Here is a 22,539-nt window from a genome sequence, read left to right as displayed (position 1 = left end):
TTTGCTTAATAGGACACAAAAACCAGCGCAAAGTCAGCTGTTTGGTGGATTTACTGTGCCTTCAAAAAGGGCTCACGAATACCTGCGAGACGTTACTTTCTTGTTGATTTGTGCATTAGGAAGCTGATGGTTGGTAACTTAAGCATAAAGTAAATCTTCTCTAACTAACAACGCCAGAAAATCTTCAGCAAGAGCTTCCCAGAAATACCCAGTTCAGCGTGCAAGGATTCATTTTTTATCTCTACATTATACCGCTGATGTGCCAGAGAGGAGCCGAATTGCCTGCACCGATACAACACACACTTCCCTTCTTCCACGAGCTGCTTGCTTTATTTTTCTTCCTGCTCTCCGGGCAGATAAAGGGCATGATACTAAACTGCTCTGCCATCTGGTCAGACTTTGTTGGTTACTATTTAAGATATAGCAGATGTTTCAAAGTGATACAAGAATGTAGCCTAATAACTAAGCAAAATACGCATACCTTACTGAAGGCTATTTATTCAGGAGAAAACAGTTCACACGTTTGTGTGTTATACAGAAGATGCTTTAATTAGGTTATTGTATTTGCCTGTCACATTGTACTAGCTTTGTACTGGAAACAGTCTTATTAAAGAGAAAGACTGTCTTTTCTATGACCAAGGTTTTTGATATTTAGAGAAAGATTAAACAAAGAGAACAAACTGCCTGAGCATTTCTTTGACATTCTGACACACTACTTCCTAAGCTGATGCTCTCGAGGTGAAAGCTAAGAAAAGCAGAGAATGAAGTGCTTTGCTGCTTCTACTCCCTAGCCAGTAATAAGCCCTTTCATAATCAGCAATAGTCAAAGATATTCCACTCCATCAAAACCAAGCACAAGTCATCCCCTGCAGAGCCAACAAGAATTTTCAATTTTCTACCCTTTTAGTACAGGTGCTTTTTAGGAGCGACTTAGAAGAGGGCTACTCAGTGCTCAGCCATCTGGCCATATCCAAACCCCTAGATACTTTGTCTCAAAGGCTGTAAAATGAATAGTTTTAAGGCAAACAAAGGAAAAAAAAATAGGTGCACCATTGCTGACTACCACGACAGGCTACTCTCGCCAGTTCAGGGGCATCCCTCATGAATTCTAAAGCAAGTTTCATCCAACTCCTTCATTTTCCAGGATGGCAGCCACCAAGGGGCTGAAGCAGAAGGAATGTGAGGCTCTTCAAGGCACCATTAGCAGCTCCAGTCTGTTCACATGCATTCGCTTTCTGCCACAGGAAAAGGTTTTGACTAAAAAAAAGACATTTTTACTTAAAATGAAACCTTGTGCAGAAAGTGGTTGCAGTTGTTCCAACCTGGACTAATGTTCAATTTCCTCTGATAGTTCTCTTGCATTTGCTTTTCTTATCTAGCCCTGGTAAATTCTATTTCATAGTTTTCTCTTCATTTTCTCTTTCACTGTCTCTCTCACTTTTTTACATCTTTCACTATTGATTTTCAACCTTAATTACTAGCACAACTGTGCATTTTATTTTCTCTCACACAGCAGGTGAAATTTCATCACCAGCTACGAGGAAGTTACACTGATGACAAGCACAATGGACTACAACTGATCACTTATCAGCTGCTATAATCAACTACTTTGAAATACATATATCATCTTTTTATTTGTTTCACACTCACGCATCTATAGCAGGTTGATGGTAATTTTCAGTCTGAATTTCACCAACTGTTTTGGCTTTTATTTTCTATTATTCAAGGGAAAATACCACATTATCTCTAATGTTCCCAAACAATCCCTTAGGATGTGAAAGCAAGCACCTGAAGGCACCTCTCTCTCATGCCTATGCCTTTGTCATCTTTCAGTTGTGGAGTTGCACTGACTTCTTACTTGAGCTGACCTTTCTAATGAACTTTTCTTCTGAATTGTTCCTTTTATTTTTAAGTACTGGAAAAGGTAACAGGAACGGCAACAAGGCTGCTTAAAGGTATAGAGTAACCTTCTTATACAGACCAAATAAGGATTTTCAGACTGCAAAACTGATAACAATGAGTGGATAAGCTGGAGGACCATAAAACAGAAAGAGTCTGTGAATATTTTTTTCCTCAGACCCCTATAATTTGATAGCTTACCTTTCAGTTAGGTAGAAAGCCCCAGACAACCCAAAGAAGTACTTTTTCACCTGGCACATGATTAAATTGTGGAGATGCTCTCACAGACTTCAGCTGCTCTGCCTACTGAGTCTCAGGTGCTGCTTCTGCTCAAGAAAACTTCGAAGAGGTGCCTGCAGGGCAGCCTCTACCTGTCCTCCTTCTCACACTCTTTCCCTAAGTATCAGGTGCTACCTCTTTTTGTAGAGAGAATACGGGACCAAATTGAATTTTAGTTTGGCCCACATCTCTTCTTGTATTAAGAATAAAACTACAGTGTAGACCTTTCAATTTGACATTATTTACCAGAGAACAAGAAGGAAAAAAAAAAGGAAAAATGTTTTCCCACATTCTGCTTCCATTCTGCACTGGCCTTACATGATCCAGATCCACCCCCACTGCTGTACCTAGAGTCACTTGCACATGAATCTGCCTTGTGAATCATGCCTAAAAAGCATACACTGCTTGTTATGCACTGAAGTGTACAAAGAGGTGGTTTTTTTTGCTTCTTACTGTGAACAGATGCCTCAGTGGTTTGCAGAGATCAGGCACCCAGCAAACGTGTTTTCTCTCTTAATGGTTTGGTACTTCCAGAATATAACCAAGTTTCTCATTGCTTTCCTACCCACTTACACAGCTCGATACATCTCAACCATACTGTAGACATACTGATGGAAATAAAGGAGTTATTAAAAAGAGCTTTGAATCTAGGACTGACAGGAGGTGTTGTGCAAAGGTCTGATCTCAAAGTCAATAGCCCAGCTCCATTTGCCTTGGGTGATGAAACCAAACTTTAAATAAAGATGCATTAACTCCCTTTCTTGAAAACATTTACAGTGAGATACCGTGTCCACTAAGCGTAGTATGTTGTAATGTGGCCTTTTGGTAATAAATGTAATAATCTACTTACTGAACCCGCAGCCAGGTATAGGGACATACCCTGTCGTTCCGGTACCAGCCAGGTTGCTTTAACTTATGGCCAAGTTCGGCCTCAGCTCAGCAAACGTCACTTGAAACTGCACAATGTATAATGCTTGTTCTAGAGAGTTCAATGTAGGAGCAAATTAGGTCTAATCATGCTCAAGACACAACACCTACTCTTTGAGATGTCTTGTTCCCATCCAGAATCAGCTTTAAATCTAACACTTCATTACACTGGACCTACAGTTAAGAAGCACAGAAAAGTATGTGCAGAAAAGCATGTTCTGTCTCTCACGAAGGCAAGGGACATACGGGGAAGATTCTGAAAAGCTGTAAAAGATTGTGTTGTCTCAGACTGGCTTAGCAGAAATAAATCCTATTAGCCTAATATGTATACACATATGCACAGAAAAGAGCAGCTTTTCTTCAAAAAACATACATTTTCGGGTGCTGTGCAAGTGACTGCCTGTCTAATAATAAGATAGGTTATACAGTACCCATATTTTATGATCTCCATTTATCCTGTGTTTTACACTGCACACTTGTAGACACATGCTTCAATTAGTATGAAACAAATGGCGTAATTCCAGATCCACTAAACCTCAGAGACCTATATTGTCATGCATACGCAGCATGCATTTACTACTACATAGGAAGCCTTATCTCGTCACCTCCTCTTCTTCAAAAGAAGCCACTTCTGAAATAAATGGGATAAATATCCCCTGGGTGGTATTACAGCAGATGCTTAGAAATCACAGCTAAAATAGACCCTCATTGGTTTGCTGGCAACGTTAGCAAGGTGTGCAGTTGTAACTGCAGGTGGAACTTGGTCCCACAAACTGTCACCCTGCCGAACAGCACAAGAAACTGTGCACTGCTGGTGCCGTGGGTTTGTGCTAAAAAGACTCCTTCTTCCCAAATGTTCATGTGGCACGGGGAATAGAGACTTTCCAAAGTGATCAATACCTTGCAGAGTCATAAAAACAACATTCATAACAATTCCCCACCACAGAAATGCTCTGAAGTTCCTTGGAAAAAGCCAGCAGCAGCATACCCTGCACAGGCCTCATCCTGCAGGCTTCATGCCAACCTACTGCAGTTTTTTGTTTTGTTTTTGAATGTGCTCATTCCAGCTCTAATCAGGAGGGCAAGATCTCCCTACAGGACACCACCCACGTGCCTGCAATGCACTCACCAGAGCACAACACAGACGGACGTGGCAGGACACGGCCTCTTCCGCGTCCAGCATGTGAAGCCAAAGGCCTCTCCCTCAGCTGGGGGGGCAGGTCTGTACCATGCTCTGCCCATGTTAGTGTAGGAATTGCTCTGGAAATATAACAAATCCACTTTATTAGTTGAGGGCATGCTCGAGACTTCCCCTTAGAAGCAGAAGCCCGGTTACGGTCACAGTGCCCACAGAGCATTGGGCTCACCTGGCCCTCAGAGAGAACGAGAACGGAGCGCTTCCTCCAGCCGTGCTTTAAGCACATCTAGGCCGCAGTACTTTTTAGAAGAGCGGTTGTAAGGAGCTTGATATTTTGGAGTTGCACCATCCTAAATAATAGCTGGAAACAAAGAAGTGTGAGATCCTGAGGGCCACAGAGCCCCTCTTTGTGCAGGGCACCCGGCCTCTGTGGGCGAGCTGGGAGCGCTGCCCTGCAGGACAGACTCGCCGCGCTCCCCATTAAGGCTGCTTTGCCTAAGCTGTCTGGAGAGCCCAGCCCTGCACAAAGGGAATCCTGAAGCAGCGTGACGTTTTCAAATAACTCATTTGAAGCTCGCTAAGATGCTGACGCCTGCCTCCTTAACAATGTGGCATGTGTTTAAATATTAAACTTTGCTTGGTAAGTTGGAGTGATAGGGGGAAAAAAAAAGAACAATAACAATGCCAAATGAAGTGATCTCCATGAGCTGAGCACTGAATAAATCCTGTGCATCTTCAATTAAGTGGTAGTTTTACAATTAAAGCCTTTGATTTTCATAAAGCTGTTTCAGCATGCCAGGGGAGCAGTGGAAGCAAGAGGTTGGGGGTGGGAAGTCAAGAAGGAGGCGCGATACTTCCCCCTGCACAAGTCTAACATTCATTTTACGATTGATTCACTGAACAGAAGCATCTTGCCACAGCAGCCACCCACTTAATGATGACAAAGCACAAACACCTCAGTCCTGGTGGCGCAGTACAGGCAGGCATGACATCTCGGATCAGGTATGGGTGGCTAATGGCACTGCCACGACACCCGCCCCCTGAGCTTTGCCCACCCTCTCACCAGGCGGAAACAAGTCACTGCAAACCTCAAGGCAAGGAGTATAATAAACTCATATATATTCAAGCCGGGGATTTCTGTTCCCTTATGGATTGTTAGTAAAATGCTTCCTGACACACTGCAGAGTGGGTTATGCAAGAAAAAAAAAAACACATTGAAATTTCATATCAAATAAGCAAATCAGGGCTTTATCATGAATATACCATTTCATTCTTTAAAAAAAACATCCTAAAATTCAACACAATGATTGACATTATTCCAAGGAGTTCAAGTAATCTTGAGGAAATTGTTCGGCTTTCCTGTAGCTTGCAAAGGATGTAAGAGGTTAGGTTTATTCGGGACAGAGACGGACTCATCAAGCCATGGCACAGGGTGAGCTTGAGGGAAAGATTAATGCATTAACTCTAATGTGTTTTTATGTTTCTGAATCCTTCCCCCAGCCCCCTCCCTCAGGTATGTAAATTGGCAATAAATGATTGGCATTCATGAGTGTGCCTCCAAGCAGGTTAGGGATAATTAGTAAAGCATGCAGACACCCTGTCCTAAGAGCCAATTGTGACAAATCCACAAAATAATGAATCTCTATTAATAGTTAATGCTGCGTGTCGAGAAGAGCCCGGTGCCTGGGCTGTTCCCCTTTATGAGAAGTGCTACCCTCCTCTGTTCGGCTGGTCCAGCTGAACCCCTGCCTCCCCTGCCTGGTGTCTCAGCCAGGGTGAAGGAACTGAAAGCTACCAGCCTGAAGACTTCAGAAGTCTATCACGGAACAAGACTCAACAAGCCTCTTCTCAATTTGTAAATAGGCTGGAATATAAGTAGTCAAAAAGCTCCACTGTCAAACAAGTTAAAGCATTAGCTGTGTTGCTTTATGAATGCTACAGAGATGCTTAATACTTTACTTATTAAGCCCTATTAACACCATAAAGTAACTTCATCTCTGTGTTCCTCACACCGATTTACTCAGATTAAGAGCAAATTGTATGTGTCCCCCCCCCCCCCCCCCAAATTATAAATTATTCAAAGCATTAAGTTTCTGCTGTGCTCTCTATATTGAGAAGCCATATTCCAATGCCCAGGATCACAAAACATTGCATTTCTAAGAATTGCCTGCCTATTCTTCATACCAGTTGATGAAAAAAAAACATGGTAGTTTCAGAGATAACTCATGTTTTGTACCCTCTGTTTCTCATATGGTAGAATACCCGTGTTGGGTATATGCATATTCATTAACAATGACCCACTTTTGGGTTGTAGGAACATATCAAAATACCAAAATAAAATGTAAACAAAGCAAACCTTTGCTGTGTGGGGGGAGAACAGTGAGAATTCAGCTGATATTACGGTGTAATGATGAATGTTCTCCTGGTTCTCTGAAACATTCTGCTTCCTGATGTCCAAACATTACTGACAAGCCATGTTTCTGTCCAAGTTAATTGGACAGAAAAAAAAGGGACCTACTCTAAAATCCATCGCTGCTAATAGCTTAGCCTCTTTACTGTCTTCATAATTAATCTTCTTACTAGCAGAAAAGTTGAAACAGTTAAAACCTCTCCACACAATGAGTTGTAACCAGAGGTGTTACAAACATGAACCGAAATATCTTAACCCAAACTTCTGGGAGGTACTGACCCAAATCTAACAGCAGCAGCTTATGTCCCTCCCTAATTATTTGGAAACACAGCTGGCAGAGTATTTGTAATACCTGATTCCTTGTGACTTACACAGGAATCCTAGTTTATTTAATTTGATATCATTGAAAATGCTTAGTTTTAAAAGAGAATTCAGGCGATTTACTTGCAGCAGTGTAAGAGCGATGCATAGGACTGTGATAAAGAACAACTTGTAATTTATCAGATTTCAAGGCTCAATTAATGTGACAAGGTCCCTCTTAGAAGCTTTCATACCCGGCATTTAAAAAGAAAAGGAAGCTTATAAAACCTAAGCAAATGTTTCCAAGCACGGCCCCTACCTTTGTCAGACAAGGTTAGTGAATCCCCATCCTTTATTTGCCTTTCTCTGTTGTCTCTTCAGAGACATCGCTGCGAGTCATCGAACCCTATGGAACCATCAGAGGTAAAGAGCAGTGAGGCTTTGAGAAGTGCCAGAGCATTAATTAGCTCAGGATTCCTGAATCTCCACTGATCTAATGAAAGTTGCTCAATCACAGGATGATGTGGAAAGCCTGCTAGGGGCTTTCTAGTTAAAGCACAGAAGTGGGAGGCAAGAAGAGCAGGTTCTGTTCTTACTGCCAGCACCTGCGTGCAACCTTGAGCAAGCCATCAGTTTTCACCGCTCATTTTCTCTGTATGTGAAATGAAAATAATTGTGCTCATAGGACTGTTCCTAAGCTAACTTCATCTCCATCTGAGAAGCACTTTGGGATCTTCAGGTTAGAGAAACTACTGAACTGTAAAATATCATTTAAAATATGTATTTTACTGGATGTGCTTAAAATAAGTATTCCCTGTACCAACGCAAAGTAGAATTTTGAGTGTGGGATACTCGGTCTAGATAATTTAACTGTTACCTTGAAGTGTAAAAACAGTGTTTGTAAAGGATTTTTCAATTCAGCAGATGACTGTGAAGCAGCACTTCAAACAACTTTGCTTAGAATATCTATTATTAGTAAACAACTATGCTTTACAGGATTATTTTGCAACATTTTGCATTAGGAGATATACTTCAAGCAGGCTTCTGAAAATAGTTTCAAACATGCTAGAACACAGTATGCATGTACATACTTTACCATCTTATACAAGCTTGCATTTTTGTTTTAACAGAAACAGAAGTAATTTCGGCACGACATTCAGTCTCTGACTCACCTTTATTCTCAGTAAAGGTGACACATGGCAGAAGAACAAGGCACGGAGTTGCCCTGGCTTCGGCTATCTCCTGTTTAGTCAGAGCGAGCTGCTGGAGCCGTGTTTATCCCCAGCATTGCACCAGCAATCCTCCCTGAAGACATCTGTCAGGTCAGTCGGGGATATAAATTCGGAAAAGTTTCCATATGTGTGATTCCTATCAGTAAGTTTTGTGTAAGGAAGAGTAAGACTTATATACATATATATTCTTTTAGAAGAAATATATATTCTTCTATAAAAGAATAAGTCATATATTCTGTAAAAGAATATATTGTGTTAGATTTATACATATATAAATATATGTATGACTGGATGACTGTCTTAAAGTTTTTCCTTTCCAACTGGTGTGCAGGTTTGTCTACCCCACTAGCTTTGCTACGGCGCCACGACTTCTGTGCTTGTCTCAGTGTCTCCTAGGCCCTTTCCCCTCACACAAATGGCAACCGCTTAGTAAATATGTGTTGAAAGCTTCAAATATAATCTAACCATTTCATTTTAAAACTCACATTCAGGCTGTTAGCTGAGATAAAAGAGTATAGTCTTTATGCAATCATCAGTTAGACTGAATGAGCTGGGGCTGAAGGCAGGTCAGAGCAGAGAGTGAATTCATAGCCTCAGCATAAAGCAAGGCTCAGTCCTTCCTGAGACCAGAAAGGAGTGAAATTACCTGAATTCAGATTTCTAGAGGAAAGTTTTTGCCGCGTGAACTCATATACATCAACGGGGAAGAGGAAAAACAAACAAACAAACAACAACAAAAAAAGTGTTGGTAGTAGGCCGAGACCCAAATTAATATTAAGTAAAGATAAAAGTATGACTAAGTAAAGGTCGGTACATAAGTTAAAAGGCAACACTATCTTTTTCCTGGTGGAATCCAAAGATAAACAAGGTCTTTTTTTTTTTTCTTTCCCAAAATCATGCTTTCTAAGTCCCATTATATAATGGCTTTCACATGTACACTTCTAACTGAAATCAAAGAAGCTTGGTGTGCTTTAGTATTTATTTTTTATCTCTTTTATTTTTAAGAAAGGAAAGGGACACGCCACTACCCAAGGATGGCCTGCAGCACTGCATGCAGGGGCAATAGGTAGGCTACGGTGAGCCCCTGTAAGAGCTTTCTCTGTTTTTGCAGTGGGAGAAGTTTCTTTTGCCCTATTATACAGCAAGATTGGAGAAAGCAGCAGAGTGTGTGGCTTTGCAGGTGAGGATTACACAGCAACCCCCGGACCAGTTATGAGCTGTGTGCAGAATAATGTCAGGTTAGCATCAACAGCAAGAACGCCTTTACCTCGCACGTCAGCAGTGGATGGCATCACACGCAAGCTCATCGGGCAGGGCGACAGCCACCAGCATTCTGGTGTAAAAACCTCCAGAACAAGCTGCTATTTTCAGTCCAAGAACAGGATACAGCTGCCAGCACCACCTATCTTCTGCAGGTTAAGCAGCAACGCTCAACTCTTTGTAAGAGCCCAGAAATCCCAGCCCACAGAGCCTTTCTGAACCTCCCATCCCATAACCCAGGCAGGAAGCCTATCTAACCTGCCAGCTGGGACGAAGGCCTGAGCCACTTGCCAGTACCTGTGCCAGTTTACAGCCTTGGCCAGCTGCTCTTCCAGGGTTTTACAGACCAGGAAACTGCTATCCTGCTCATCAAATAAAGAGAGGATATGCTTTAAGAGTAGGAAAATTACCAGCTTTTGTTGTACCTGCTCAAGCAGTATGCTTAGAGAAGGCAGAACCCGAACCTCCATAAGTCATTTGCTTTCTACCAAAGCAAGCTGAGAAGAGGGAAATGGAAACTGTCAGAAATTACCTGAATCAGGCATACAGAGTTATCTTTATGCAATGTGACTTTGTCTCAGACTGAAATAGGGCACAGCTGAATTCGTAACTAGCCTAGCATCCACCCTTCTGTCCTTGTGTAAATTAAAACCTGAACCTTTGGAACGACAACTCTGGTGTCATCCGCAGTCTTTTCAGGAGGCTCCATGTGGAGCCACCTTGGCAGGTGACTGGGAACTTACAACTCCCTTTTTTAGGTCAACTTCTATCCTAGGATTTTACATTTTCCCTTCCCCTCGCTAACAAAATGACGCTTACTTTTGGCCAGATGGACAAAAATGAACTGAACCACTAGTACTAATGTACAAGCTATGCATCAGCTTAGGAACAGCTGAATTTAATTCATCTCTTGAGGCTCGTTGCCATAACTGATACTAGGACAATACAATATTATGATACAGTAGTTAAAATCTACTACAGATACAATCTCTAAGGTGAGGGAAAAGCCTATTTAAAAAAAAAAATGAAAGAAAGAAGAGGGAATGCTTGGAAAGTATCAAAATGTGGCAAGGCCATGTGCTCATGAGCTCAGCTAATTTGCACGCATGATGCAAATCCACGTGTAAACACGCTTCCCCTAACAAGGTGACACTGCTGCTGGAAGAACATTCCATAGTGTGCTACTGGGCTTTTTTTGTGCCTGGTTTTCTTTTCCATGGATATACACCCAAATGTATTTTAAAAACAGGAGGGGTGTTATTTTTAAATTTATATTTATTAGCAAGGCATTCCAAAATTAGATGTGGACACAACTGCTAAAGAGTAGACTATAAAACGTGGTTTAACATTTTTTTTGCCATGAAACTTGTTGGAGATGAAGGCACCTAGTAGCCAGTGATGAGATCTGGTGACTCTGCAATAAGGATGTATCTTCAGCAAAGATTTTTGAAGATACATACATGAGGTTTCTGCACCACCAGTGCGTGATTCGGTGGTGATTTAAAAATAAAACTAGCTGGCAAATCTTTCTTTTCTTTGCTACCTTTCAAAAAGCTTTCCATTTGAGTGGAATCAGGCATTCTGGGTTCAGCTGCACCAGAAACTAATCTGGGCATATGCAGTGTTCGCTATGAGCTGCTTCTGTGACCTTGTGAACTGTTTTTGATTTGAGCGTTAATTACAAAACACTCCAAGTGCACATATTTCTTGGAGAACTGATGCAGTCACCATTATTATTTGTGTTGCTGTCCATGTTCTGGCCGTGCTCAAGGCCCCATTCATAATTACAAAGAAGAAGGCGCGTATCTCTAGTGGCTTCTAGTTCAGGAGAGCTATTTTGTGGAGAAAATATAGCCCAAGTCTCTCTGCTAAACTTTGTTTATTTCATTGTTATTTCATTTTCCCATGCCACCCATGTCCTGTTTTTGCCACCTGCTGTATCTCATTCACCATAGAATTTATAAAACTGTGGGTGAAGGATGGAGACATCCTTACTTTTACTGTTCTGTACAATATGCAGACAAAGTGGTCCCAGGCATAAATAAGAACTAAACCTTAGTATGTTATCAGTGATTATAATCCTCTTCCTAATTTCAGATTAGATCTAGGAAAATTATAGATAACTTATCTACTCATTTGGCAACACTGACATTCCTGGGTACTTCTAAATGTGCCCATTTGTATTTGCAGTGTAAATAGTCAATGCCAGGAACAAATGGTATCTTGTAGTTAGCGAAACAGGGGGATCAGAAGGCTGCTGCTCCTATTTAAGTAATTTGGAATTTTGCCACCGGTACAACAGGCTGAGATTTCATGCTGGGCTCTAAATGTGAATGACCAAGTCTGTGCCAGAGGGGGAGCCATGTATGATTTTTTGTTTTGGTGGTCTCAGTTGCAAAAAAAAACAGATAAAAGCAAGACTGCACTGCAGAGTTGACACTGACTCAAAGGTGAGATTTCCTGGGGAAAAAATGGGTCTGACTCTCTACTGGCTACACGGCTGCTTAACAGGGATGCATTGTGACTGATTTTGGTGCAGATGCACAAGAGGGCAGAGAAATGTATCTAATATATTTTTTCCAAAAAAAGAAAAGGTCTTCTAAGCTCCTGCCCAGAACTGTGACATGCCACGTCTCTGCTGACCATGCTTAACAAACATCTTCTATTTGTCTCTGCCAGGCCACGAACACTTGAAGCGATTCTAAATTGTATCTTGGTAATTATTTTTCTTTTTCTCATTCACACCCTGACTTATGTATGATTTATAATATTTCTACTGGGAAAGCTTCATAGGCAATAAGCTTTCCCTTGTGAGGTTTTGTACATTACCATTTGGAGGCATCTTTTTACTTTTACTATGGTAATATTTCCTACATCGATTTTCAACTTCGTTGTTACTGGAAATTGTCTAGGTAATAATTTAAAGATGTTAAAGAGCCGCTGGTATTTCATGAAAAAGCCTGACAAACATTCCATTAAAAATTGGGCTGGTGATAATTCATCACCAAGAACACTTCTCCAATTCCTTTTCTTTACTTCAGACCTTGCCACCTGAAGTTACACTCCTCATTTCTGAAGACAGGGCTGGTTCCAGTTCCTCTTGTTTGTGTTCTCCCCAGGAGAAGATGCTGAGACAGACATAAAGGAACTTCTAACGTAACTAATCATTTGTAGTATTCAGTGCAAGATAAAGAGGGCTGAGCTGTAACAACCTCTCAAGCCTTCTTTATATCAGGATCCTATAAAAAGGTCATGTTGAGGCCTCCTGCAAATGGAAAAGCAATAGCAGTTTTATGGGCACATATGCAAGACCATCAGGACCACATTATGTAACGCAATGCACAAAATGAGATGACAAAAATTAGGAGGATCATTTCCATTTCATTTGATACCTTTTTGTCCAGGCATTTTCCACCTGTAGGTACCCTTATCATGTTTTCAGTCACCACTCACATGCTAGGCATAAAATAATTAAGTATTCATCTCCCCCTATATTTTTACCTTTTTATTACCTTCACAGGTACAACAAATTAGCTGCATTTTCATTCAGATCTTTTCATGAGCACTTTGAGTTTAAGCAGAAAGTATTCAGATTACATGGATTAATTAGATGTTTTATTAAAAAAAAAAAAGGAAAATGAGTTGCAGAGTATAATATAAAACACAGCAGGCTTTGACTTTCTGCCTGGAAGCTGTTTAAAAAAATAATAATAATTAAGAAGGAAATGAACAGTACACTGTATTCTATGCATAAATCAGAGATATTAAAGGCAAATATTTGCTTTTAGATTATGATGAACTCAGATTTATAACAAAAAAATGGACTTGAGATGTTAATTTAGCTAAATATGAGCTCTAATCAGCCATTCCTTCTGCATCATCTTCCATGGTTATGCATAATAATAGTTGAGGTGTTCGTACAGTAATACAACCTTTCACTGTAAGCTAGAGCCTGAGGATGTTTTCTCCCCTTATCCTTGAATCCCCTTTGCACAGCCCTAAGCCCCATCACACATTTAGAAGGAACAGTTCAAAAACTAGATGGAGTATAATAAATTAATCTGGACTTAGTGGGTGGATAAAAGGTCCAGCAGGGGTTTCTTACAGACCCTGGGGACACGAAGAGAGCGGAAAATGGAATATTGCACAATGACATTAGTAAGGCAAACAGAGATAACACTGTGTGTGCGCCTGTGTGTGTGCCTGTGTCTGTGTGTGTCTACAGAGTGCTGGGGGAAGGGTGATCTCAGTATGCTTAGCCTCGATTCATCCTAATGTAATAACAATTGAACACTGCCAGCCCACTTCCAGGGATCCAGTGAAGAAGTGTTTCTACATCTGTGCTTAAATTATCACACGAAACCAAAGCACAGACACGGGAACTCCTACAGCAAAAAAAGAATGGCATTGCAAGTCCCCACCCCAAACAGCCTTACTTAGGAATCTGAAAACATCTTTCTGTGGCCAGGCGACCTAGAAAAGGAAGGTGTATGCGGTCTGGAGTAAGTTATTATGATACAACTTTTTAATGGGAAACATAAGAATGCATTACTGCCCTTTCGAAAGACAGAAACACAGGTGGTAAATTCTAGAAACCAGGTTTTTCCATATTTGTACTCTTAAATATACATAGTTAGTGCCATTTCAGTGCTGAGTGCCAAGATGCCAGCTACACTGGGATTAGCCACTGTCATCACCTTTCCTGAGCAGGAGTAAGCGGCAGGAAACCAAAATGCTTGTGTCCTGCCCACAGGCTGGGAAACGGGTCCTCCCTTTTGCAGAGACACAGCCCTGCTACATGCTATGAACCACCTTCAAAGAGGATACGAAGGTAAAAACATACAGTTTTATAAAGGAAATATACATCATCACCTTTACACATCATGGAATGCCGAGAAGCACACAGCAAAATGGAGCACGTGGAAAAGAAAGAACGGGTTTGAGTGGAGTGAGGATCTCATTGTCAGACAAGTTTGGGAAAGTCATTTCTGATGATCCACTTGAAATTTGGACCTGAAATACTGAAAGTATGAATGAAATGTTCCTCTCTCGAATCTATACTGTCCTTCTCTCACCTCTCCCACCCTGCAGAAGAGCAATGGACACTTGATGGAGGAAGCCTGTTGGCACAGCTGGAATTCCTCTTGGACACCACTCCTAGTCTACCAATGTCCATTCTTTTCTAGCACAACTCCACCAATGCACCAGGCTTTTGCTTTTTTCATTTTTTTACACATTTGCTCAAAAAGTGCCTCTGCAATAAAATGGTTGGAGCGCAAGGATTGTGTGTGGTTACTGGCTGAAGTCTGTGCTGGATTCCCAATGGCCTATTTGTATCTCATGACCTCACAGCAGACCATTTGGGATGTTGCACAACATGCAATGCAAAGAAATGGCAGCAATACAGTTTTTCCAGTTAAAACTCTGGGTATGATGCTGGACTGACCACAGCTGACTGGTTGAAGGTTTGTGAAAGAAGCAGCTAAAGACCAGGGAAGTATGGTACCCAGAAATGTAAATTAACAATGGAACAAAATTAACAGAGGAGAAAGCTAAAAGCTAAAACAACCTCAGTGTTATCAGGTCTTTAGCCAATATCCAAGACATCATCCAAAATCTGAAGACATGAAATTATCTGGTCAGTTAAGAACATTTCCAGGACTTGCAGAGTTCATTTTGAAGTCACAGCAACTTCCCTCAGCTGCTAGGGCTGCATCTGTCTCCTGGCAGAGCGTACTCGGTGCTGAATAGCTCTCTTCCTGCATAACTCTTATTCACAAAACACAAAAAGAACACAAACAACATTTTCCTTTCATTTGTTTGTAAGTATCTTTTAGATAAAGCTATTCTGTTAGCTTAAGGCTCTTTGTTCAGACTGCACAAGCTATTCCATGTCAGAGTTATTTAAATCCCAAGAAGAGGTATTACAATAGCTAGAAATGATGTATGAATAGGACATAAATGATGATGATGGAAGGGCTGATTTAATAAATGGAAACTTGAAGCTGAAAGCATGAATGAGAAGGTACTGGAGGTACAGCTCCGCTGCTGGGGAACATGCGGTCACGAAGAACAGGGGCGAAATGCTGCACGTCGCCCTGGCAGGATTTATCCCCGTGCTCTGCAAGCTGGACACATTGTTGGGTAAGCTACTAGAGCTGCCACCTTGCAGCTGATACATAAAGCTGACAACCTAATCATCTGTGGCATTAAAGATCCTGTGGCACTTTCTGTAAAAGACAAGGAATTAGCCATAGTGAACTGGCCTAATTTCAGTCTGCATAATTACATTCCGCACACCTACGATTCCTTGGCAGTTTCTTAGGGGGGAAAGGGAAGGTATTCTTCCCTTGCTGTGAACCATTTTCCTAGTGCTTCCTAGCTGCAGTCATCTTGCACTTAAGTCTGATATCAAACTGTTAAATTTGCAATGCACTTTGAGATCATTTATTCTAAAACGCACGATCATTACTGCAGACATCTCAAAGGAGCATATAATCTACCCTATCTGTTCCAGTAACTAAGCAAAAAAGAGTAAACTGAGAATTTGGTTTCTGGATCCTCCCCTTTCTTTTCCCTGCCCATTTCTATGCTTTTGAAACCCAAGTCATAATGCTGTCTGAACAGTTTTTTTAGTGGTTTAATAAACATAACATGCTTGCACTTGTTTTGCATTTTAATAGCAATGCAGTGGCAATAAGACACTTCCACAAATATAAATGCATGCAATTATATAGGTATTTAAGTGCTAACTTTTTTGTCAGGCATATACTTATATTAAATCCCTTTTGTTCAAAAAGACCGAAAAAATCTCTTTCGTTTTTTGCTCTGCCCATAACGGCTGTCTGACTGTTTGTCTTTCAGGTGGAGTCGGCAAGCACACGCCACCTCGCCAGCTGCAGCCATTACCAGCTATGTCTTTGTAGGTCTAGCACCGCAGCCAGTGCCAAGGGAAAGGTCTTAACAGCACCTGAGGAATGCCTACAGACGTGGTCACGTTGATATCTGACAGTTTTTACATCTTGCCTTTTCTTTCTTAAAGACAGTCTCAATATGAAGGATCTTTTTGACCAGGGAGGTGGTGGAGTCACCGTCCCTGGGGGTGTTCAAGGAGAGGTTGGACGTGGTGCTTAGCGACACGGTTTAGTGGGTGACACTGGTGGTAGCGGGGTGGTTGGACCAGGTGACCTTGGAGGTCTTTTCCAGCCTTTATGGTTTTATGATTCTATCCCCTAATTTGCACATACACTCTATTTCAGAGACGGGTCTGCCTGCGTGTATTTGTGTTTTTCCTTTTCTACATTAACTCTGCTCTGTGTCACGTTCCAGTATATGGACAGAAAGGCAACATGACTGCACACGAGGTGGGTTCATCTGCTGGAGTATGATCTCTTTCAACATGAGCAGGCTACTTTGCCCCAGCAGATGGGTATGAGAACTGCACCACACAGCAGTGACTGCTAAGAGCATCATTTCTAAGAGCAAGAATGGCCAAATGTCGCTAACGCAGGAAGTTTGGTTCAGGATTTTAAAGCCCCAAAGTACTGCATTGGTCTGTTCAGCATTTGGGCTTGAGCCATTTTAAATACTTTCTGTCTGCTACAGGAGTAGACCTTCATTAACCTCTCCTGAAGTTCTTAAAAATTAAACTGAATCTCACTAGAAAAGATTCAAGTAGTAAAGAGGTAGTTTTAGTTCCAACGAGTATAACTTGTACTGTGCTGGTGCTTCTGATTTTGGCCCACCTCCTCTTTCTCCCTCTCTCACCAGACTCAGGGTAACATTTCACTCATTTTGTTCAGAGGTGAATTGCACGAGCAGGAATGATATTAATTTCAGGGTCTGCCTCAAAGTGCATTGTAAGAAACAAGAAGGCTCTTACTAACTTTAGTAGAGTATCTACAGTGTTCGGTAGAGGACTGAAGTTAGTACACGCCACAATATGAACACATTTTTTAAGGAAAAACTTCAGTATTCCATATGACTGACAGTATTGGTCTATGCTTAAAATAAATAGCATAACTTCCTTCTGTGTTTTGGATGTTAACATCCATAACTCGACAGTATGACACTGTATTTGGCTCCTCTAGATGGTCACCCTGACAATCATTAGTAAGGATTTTTCAGTTATTACCTAAACAGACTATAATCAGAAGCTTTCTGCTACAGACCTTCACTGCTGTAGGAATGATGGACCTGAGCAACTCGGCTTATATAAGGAGCTGTCAAAGGACATGAGGTAGAACACTAACTCCGCTGAAGGATCTAATTGAGTGTACTTTCTCTGTGCTAGCATTAGTCAGTTATTATGTTATTAAATCCTCTCTAATTATTATCTGAAGCTTTTCATAAATAGCTTTTTGCAAAATGGATCTTATCTAAAAAATTAATTTATTGGATGTTTACAGGCTTAAGAAAAGTGATTTTACGATATAAAAACAGAATGACTTCCTTTTTAAATAAACCCAATTGGTGCTGTAATTGAGATGAGCATGCTATTTTTTTTCACACAATAATCTGATATGGGAGTTTCTTTTCTCAAGAGACTTGCTTGATCTGCTCTTTATAGACATTCAGTCTCTGTAAATATGCTTTTGGTTTTCTTTATCAGTAATAGTATTAGACCTGAATGCTTTAGTATACAGTATAATGGGATATAAAAGGGCTTTCTGTATATGTTTTAGACAAGCTAGTTTAACAGAAAGAAATGAGCACACACTGAAGGATATTCTTTACAAGCAGACTATCATTTACAGGGATTTTCTTCTACGATTTAGTTCTTATATTTTTAGAGAAAATCACATTGTTTTCCCTGTGTGTTTTTTTTTTTTCCCTGTCACTGTTTGCTTTTTCTTCCAGCTTGTACTTTGCTACCTAACCATCTGACTATCTGTGTTGCCATGGGAAGGACTGTAATGCCATAAATTCAGAGAAGAGAAGTTCCTGTGTTCCTTTTTTTTTCATTTTATTCTTACACAATCATTAGCACAGATTAGCCCCTTTCGTAAGGGTGTACTGGCACTAGAGGAGGACTGTAAAATATTCCATTTTGGAAAAGATACAGCAAAACCATTTTACATCTTTCACAGAAAGGCACCAACCGACACAGGCAAAAGCCAAGGCTTCCCAACTTGTAGATACCTGACTATCTGAGAATTGAGCCAAATTATGGGTACATATCCATCCAGTCTTGCAGTAGATAATGGGAATTCTGGAAAATTGAAAAAAGAATAAAGGGTGTGTGTGTGGGGAAAAACACCGAAACACAAAAACCTGCTGGATGCCTTAGGGGATTTGTAATACAATGCAGAGATTTTCCTTTTTGAACTGCTGGCTAGATCCACGAGAAGCTGGTAGTGAGTGAAGTTTGTTACCTTTTAAAGTCTGTAAAGTGTGGTCTGTCTGAAAGGGGCCAGAGGGCTCAGCGCAACTGCTGGTGCCAGCTCCTTCCACCACAGAAAGGAGCTGGTGGTTCCTGCCTTGCTACTGGCACACCAATACTCCCTTGGTGGGCTCAGCAGAAAGGCAATGGACAAACTAGCTACCAGGAGCATTCCCTCCAGGTACCCCTCTCTAAGTGATAGACCTGGGTTTCTTTCCCAACACTTTTTCAGCCACAAAATAAATGTCTCTGGAAAATGGCCTCCGAGAGTCACACCCACGGAAGTTAAAAGGAAGGTACCACTCCAGCATGGAAGAAGCACGATCGCACACTGTACAAGGCAACCAGACTTACTCAGCAACACCCAGACAAGTGCATTTACGTATCAGAAGAGGGTCCCCATCACGCCATTCACCACCAGGATGGCACCATCAGGTCGCATCCCCACGATGCCAGCAGTTACCGTCCAGGCTCAGGACTGGGGACTTGGGCTGAGTTCCTCTGGACACAGCTCCAGAGCTCCAACAGAGGCAAGACCAAGTTCCCAGCTGGGAATTTGCAATGAACATAATGTAGCCCTACTGTATTAATCACCCGGTGCTGACAAGGGTAAAAACTTCTTTTGACCAGTAAACAGCAGAACTACGATTCAGGAGATACGGGGAGCGGACGTGCAAAGCTGAGCAAGCCAAGAGCGAAGAGTCCCTGTCCTGACGGCAACCACCCGCTCGCCTCGCCTTTGGCTGATGGCTGTGCGCTGAGCTACTCTGTTCAATATTTTGCATGTTGATTGGCTTGTTAGTCACTTCTCCCTCTGTTGGAAGCCAGACTAACCTGTGGGGGAAGTGTTGGAAAACAATTACAGTGCATTGAAATGGCCATACAAGTACAGCATCCCGCAATACTTTACATAATTTATTAGGTGTTACTACATTTGCTGGCACTCGCATAACAAAGATTTTTACAAGACAGACAAATACAACAACATCTGCATTTCCGTGAGAATGTTTGAGATGAAAATTTAAAATTAAACAAAAAGCACACATTATGGTGCAAACACTGCCGTCGTGGTCTGCCTGGACTCTCGATATATTCTGTTAACACACTATGGTTGCCAGTGTAAAATAGAAAAGTTCATTACAGCAGCAATTAATTGCTTACTATTTTTGAAAATTAACATTTAATATAGTTTTCCAAAGCAATCCAATATTACTCTGAGTTTTCATGCATCATTTCTTTATTTTTTTCCCTATTGTGCACACAAGGTCAATTAACAGGCAAATACGATTATTTTACAAACATAGCAAGCTGCAGCCATTATAAATAACAACTTATTTGCATATTTCCTTCTTTCTGAAGCAAATGGCTATGTTAAGGGTCTGAAAATCTTTGCAACTATAATACAGGGAGATAATATTTTTAAGTAAGTGTTCTAGTTAAGTAAATATTCTAGAAAATATGCCATTCCTGAGATTAAAATCAGTAAGTAGAAACTGGTTTGCAGATTTCAGAACTCGCTTCATTTGCATCTTGAAAATGGAATGGAACTGAAGGCTTTCAAGCTTTATTGTTCAACTCCGCAATTCTGTTGCTCTTTGTAAATGAAACAGAAAAGAGATGTATGTGAATATATCGCACATTTCAGCCTAAATGAGCTTTTCAAATTGTAAATGAATATCATTGTTTGTAGTCACCTTCACAGTATTCCTGAAGTTCAAGCTGTGAGCTGAATCCTGACAGAATTTAGGGAAGGATTTGGGAAAACATGACTCACAAGATTTTAATACTGGCAGACAAAGACCCCTTTCTGATTCTATTTTTGATTCCCAGGGTCTCTTTAAATAAAGAAGATATTCAACACCGAGTGACAATAGAGAACAGCTGTAAGGATGATTTCTTTTAAAAGGAGAAATCAAAGGGCAGCACTTCTAATGTGCACTATATATGGCAATCCCTTTGTCTGAATATTGAAGAACTGGTTGGTACTAGCATGCTGTGCTGAAACTGCATGGCTATAGAGGTTTTCCTAGACATATTTCTTGATGACAGCTGCATGCTGTTGGATTTGTTTCAGTGACTGTGAATCTGTGAGCCATGCATATTGTGTTCCATTTGCCACTTCACAAGAAAAAATATTTAGTGAGTTTATGGCAAGCAGAACACCTCATTTAGGCTGATTGTGGCACAAGGGGTGATTTGCAGATTGAGACACGCTGACTTTGAGGCACTTTGAAAAAGCTACGCTGGGCGAATTTGAGATTTATCCCCCAAACCCAGCACAATTCACGTGTTGGGGTGTTCCTACTGAGAATGGGAGCTGGCAGCTGCAGACAGGGCACTGGAAACATTTTAAAGCTTGGTGTAAAGAAAATAGAGCAGTCTATGCCTGGCAGGGAGGAAAATCGATGACTCGGCACTTGGCAGTGGTGGCCAGCAGGATGCTTCTGATGAATGCTGAGTCATTGATTTCCCTCCCTGATAAGCAGCAGCTGCTCCATTCACACTGCAGAAAGTCTTCTTGCCAGGACCAACTGTGTCAGCAGGCTTTATTGTCATTAAAGCACGAGGTATTAGCTGACAAGACATCCAATCTATGTATTCTTGGTCTTGATATCTCTACTTACAATTTCAAAGATACTTCTCAGCTAGGGCACCTAAGAGGACACACATATCGAGCAGGACATCCAATAGCACAAGCAGCTTCCAAAGTACAAGCAATACTTGCGTGGTAGATGCCTGAAGGTAGCCCAAGCCTTCAGCTTCGTTTCTCACTAGGATGTGTATATTCCATGAAGTATAGTCAAACAGAGGGTAAGGTGTCTTCTGAGAAGGTAGGCTTCAAGTCAGCACAATGCTTAAGGTAGGAAAACATGTTTCGGGTTAGATGTGTGTGTAAATATTTGAATGGACTGAGCTTTTCTCATGTGCTATGCCTTCACTGGATTTTATAATGCAATATGGCATGGCTGAACACCATAATTGTAGTTTATCGTTTTATGAAAATAAAAAGGCAACAGGTAAAACAGGTGAGACTACACTGAATGACTGCAATAAAAGTACAGTTGGAGCAGGTTATTACAAATCTCGGCACTTGATGAGTATGTATTTATTTCTCAACTTGTTCTATCATTTATTATGTTGTTTATATTACCACAATTATTACTTAATAAGTTAATGTGTTTGTGTATCTGAATCTTGGAGGAACCAGTTTACAGAAGGAGCCAAAAGAAGAGAAGGGGCTGTCAGGAGATAAAAGCTGTCTCTCGGATTAAAACTGACTGAAGCACTCTATTTATAGGCAGGCACTTCACTGCTGGTTGCGATGCTGAGTTTCTTAATTTCGGGTTCCCTTTGTTGCAGAATATACATGACTGTGCCTCAAAAACACTCACGGAAAAAGTCATAGGTCAGGTCTCCATGTCTGAGCTGCTGTTTTAGCAAAACCTCACATGGCCAGCCACACAAACCATTTTCCCTCAGCTCTGCGGGTGTTCCTCCTTTGTGAAAAAGGGTCTCTTCGGCACAGCGACAGGCCTGGATTCAGGGGAGCCCATAAAGGGTAAGCTACATTTTCCTAGTTAATGCAGCTGCAGATTGGAAACTCCTGCTTTGTAACTGGCTCCCCTCTTTCAGCAGGCACAGGTCCACTTAAATTCATTTGCTTTTTAATGTGACCTAATCTGGCTTCAGTAAGTCCCCAGGAGAGTTGTGC

At 41.2% G+C, this 22,539-nt stretch overlaps 2 long non-coding RNA genes across 3 annotated transcripts in view; one reads left to right on the top strand and one right to left on the bottom strand.

Moving 5' to 3' along the window:
• LOC308177193 overlaps positions 1 to 11,412 on the bottom strand; it is a 40,029-nt gene extending 28,617 nt beyond the window's left edge. The window contains exons 1-3 of one of the 2 annotated variants that reach the window (XR_013938933.1): positions 9,453 to 11,412; positions 8,126 to 8,321; positions 7,273 to 7,359 (exon numbers count right to left, since the gene is read on the bottom strand). This is a non-coding gene — a long non-coding RNA (uncharacterized lncRNA). The remainder of the gene's footprint in view (positions 1 to 7,272; positions 7,360 to 8,125; positions 8,322 to 9,452) is intronic. The other variant, XR_013938934.1, reaches the window with a different exon arrangement.
• Positions 7,380 to 21,995, top strand: LOC308177196. The gene is made up of 4 exons (XR_013938937.1): positions 7,380 to 7,692; positions 8,084 to 8,275; positions 14,199 to 17,684; positions 18,305 to 21,995. It is a non-coding gene; the product is annotated as an uncharacterized lncRNA (long non-coding RNA).
• The last annotated feature ends 544 nt before the right edge of the window (positions 21,996 to 22,539 follow it).

This window comes from Anser brachyrhynchus (genome assembly GCF_964034855.1).
Source record: "Anser brachyrhynchus genome assembly, chromosome: 13".
In the NCBI taxonomy this organism is placed as follows: Eukaryota; Metazoa; Chordata; class Aves; order Anseriformes; family Anatidae; genus Anser; species Anser brachyrhynchus.
Note: the sequence above shows the minus strand (reverse complement) of the source record. Positions and strands in the feature narration are given on the sequence as shown.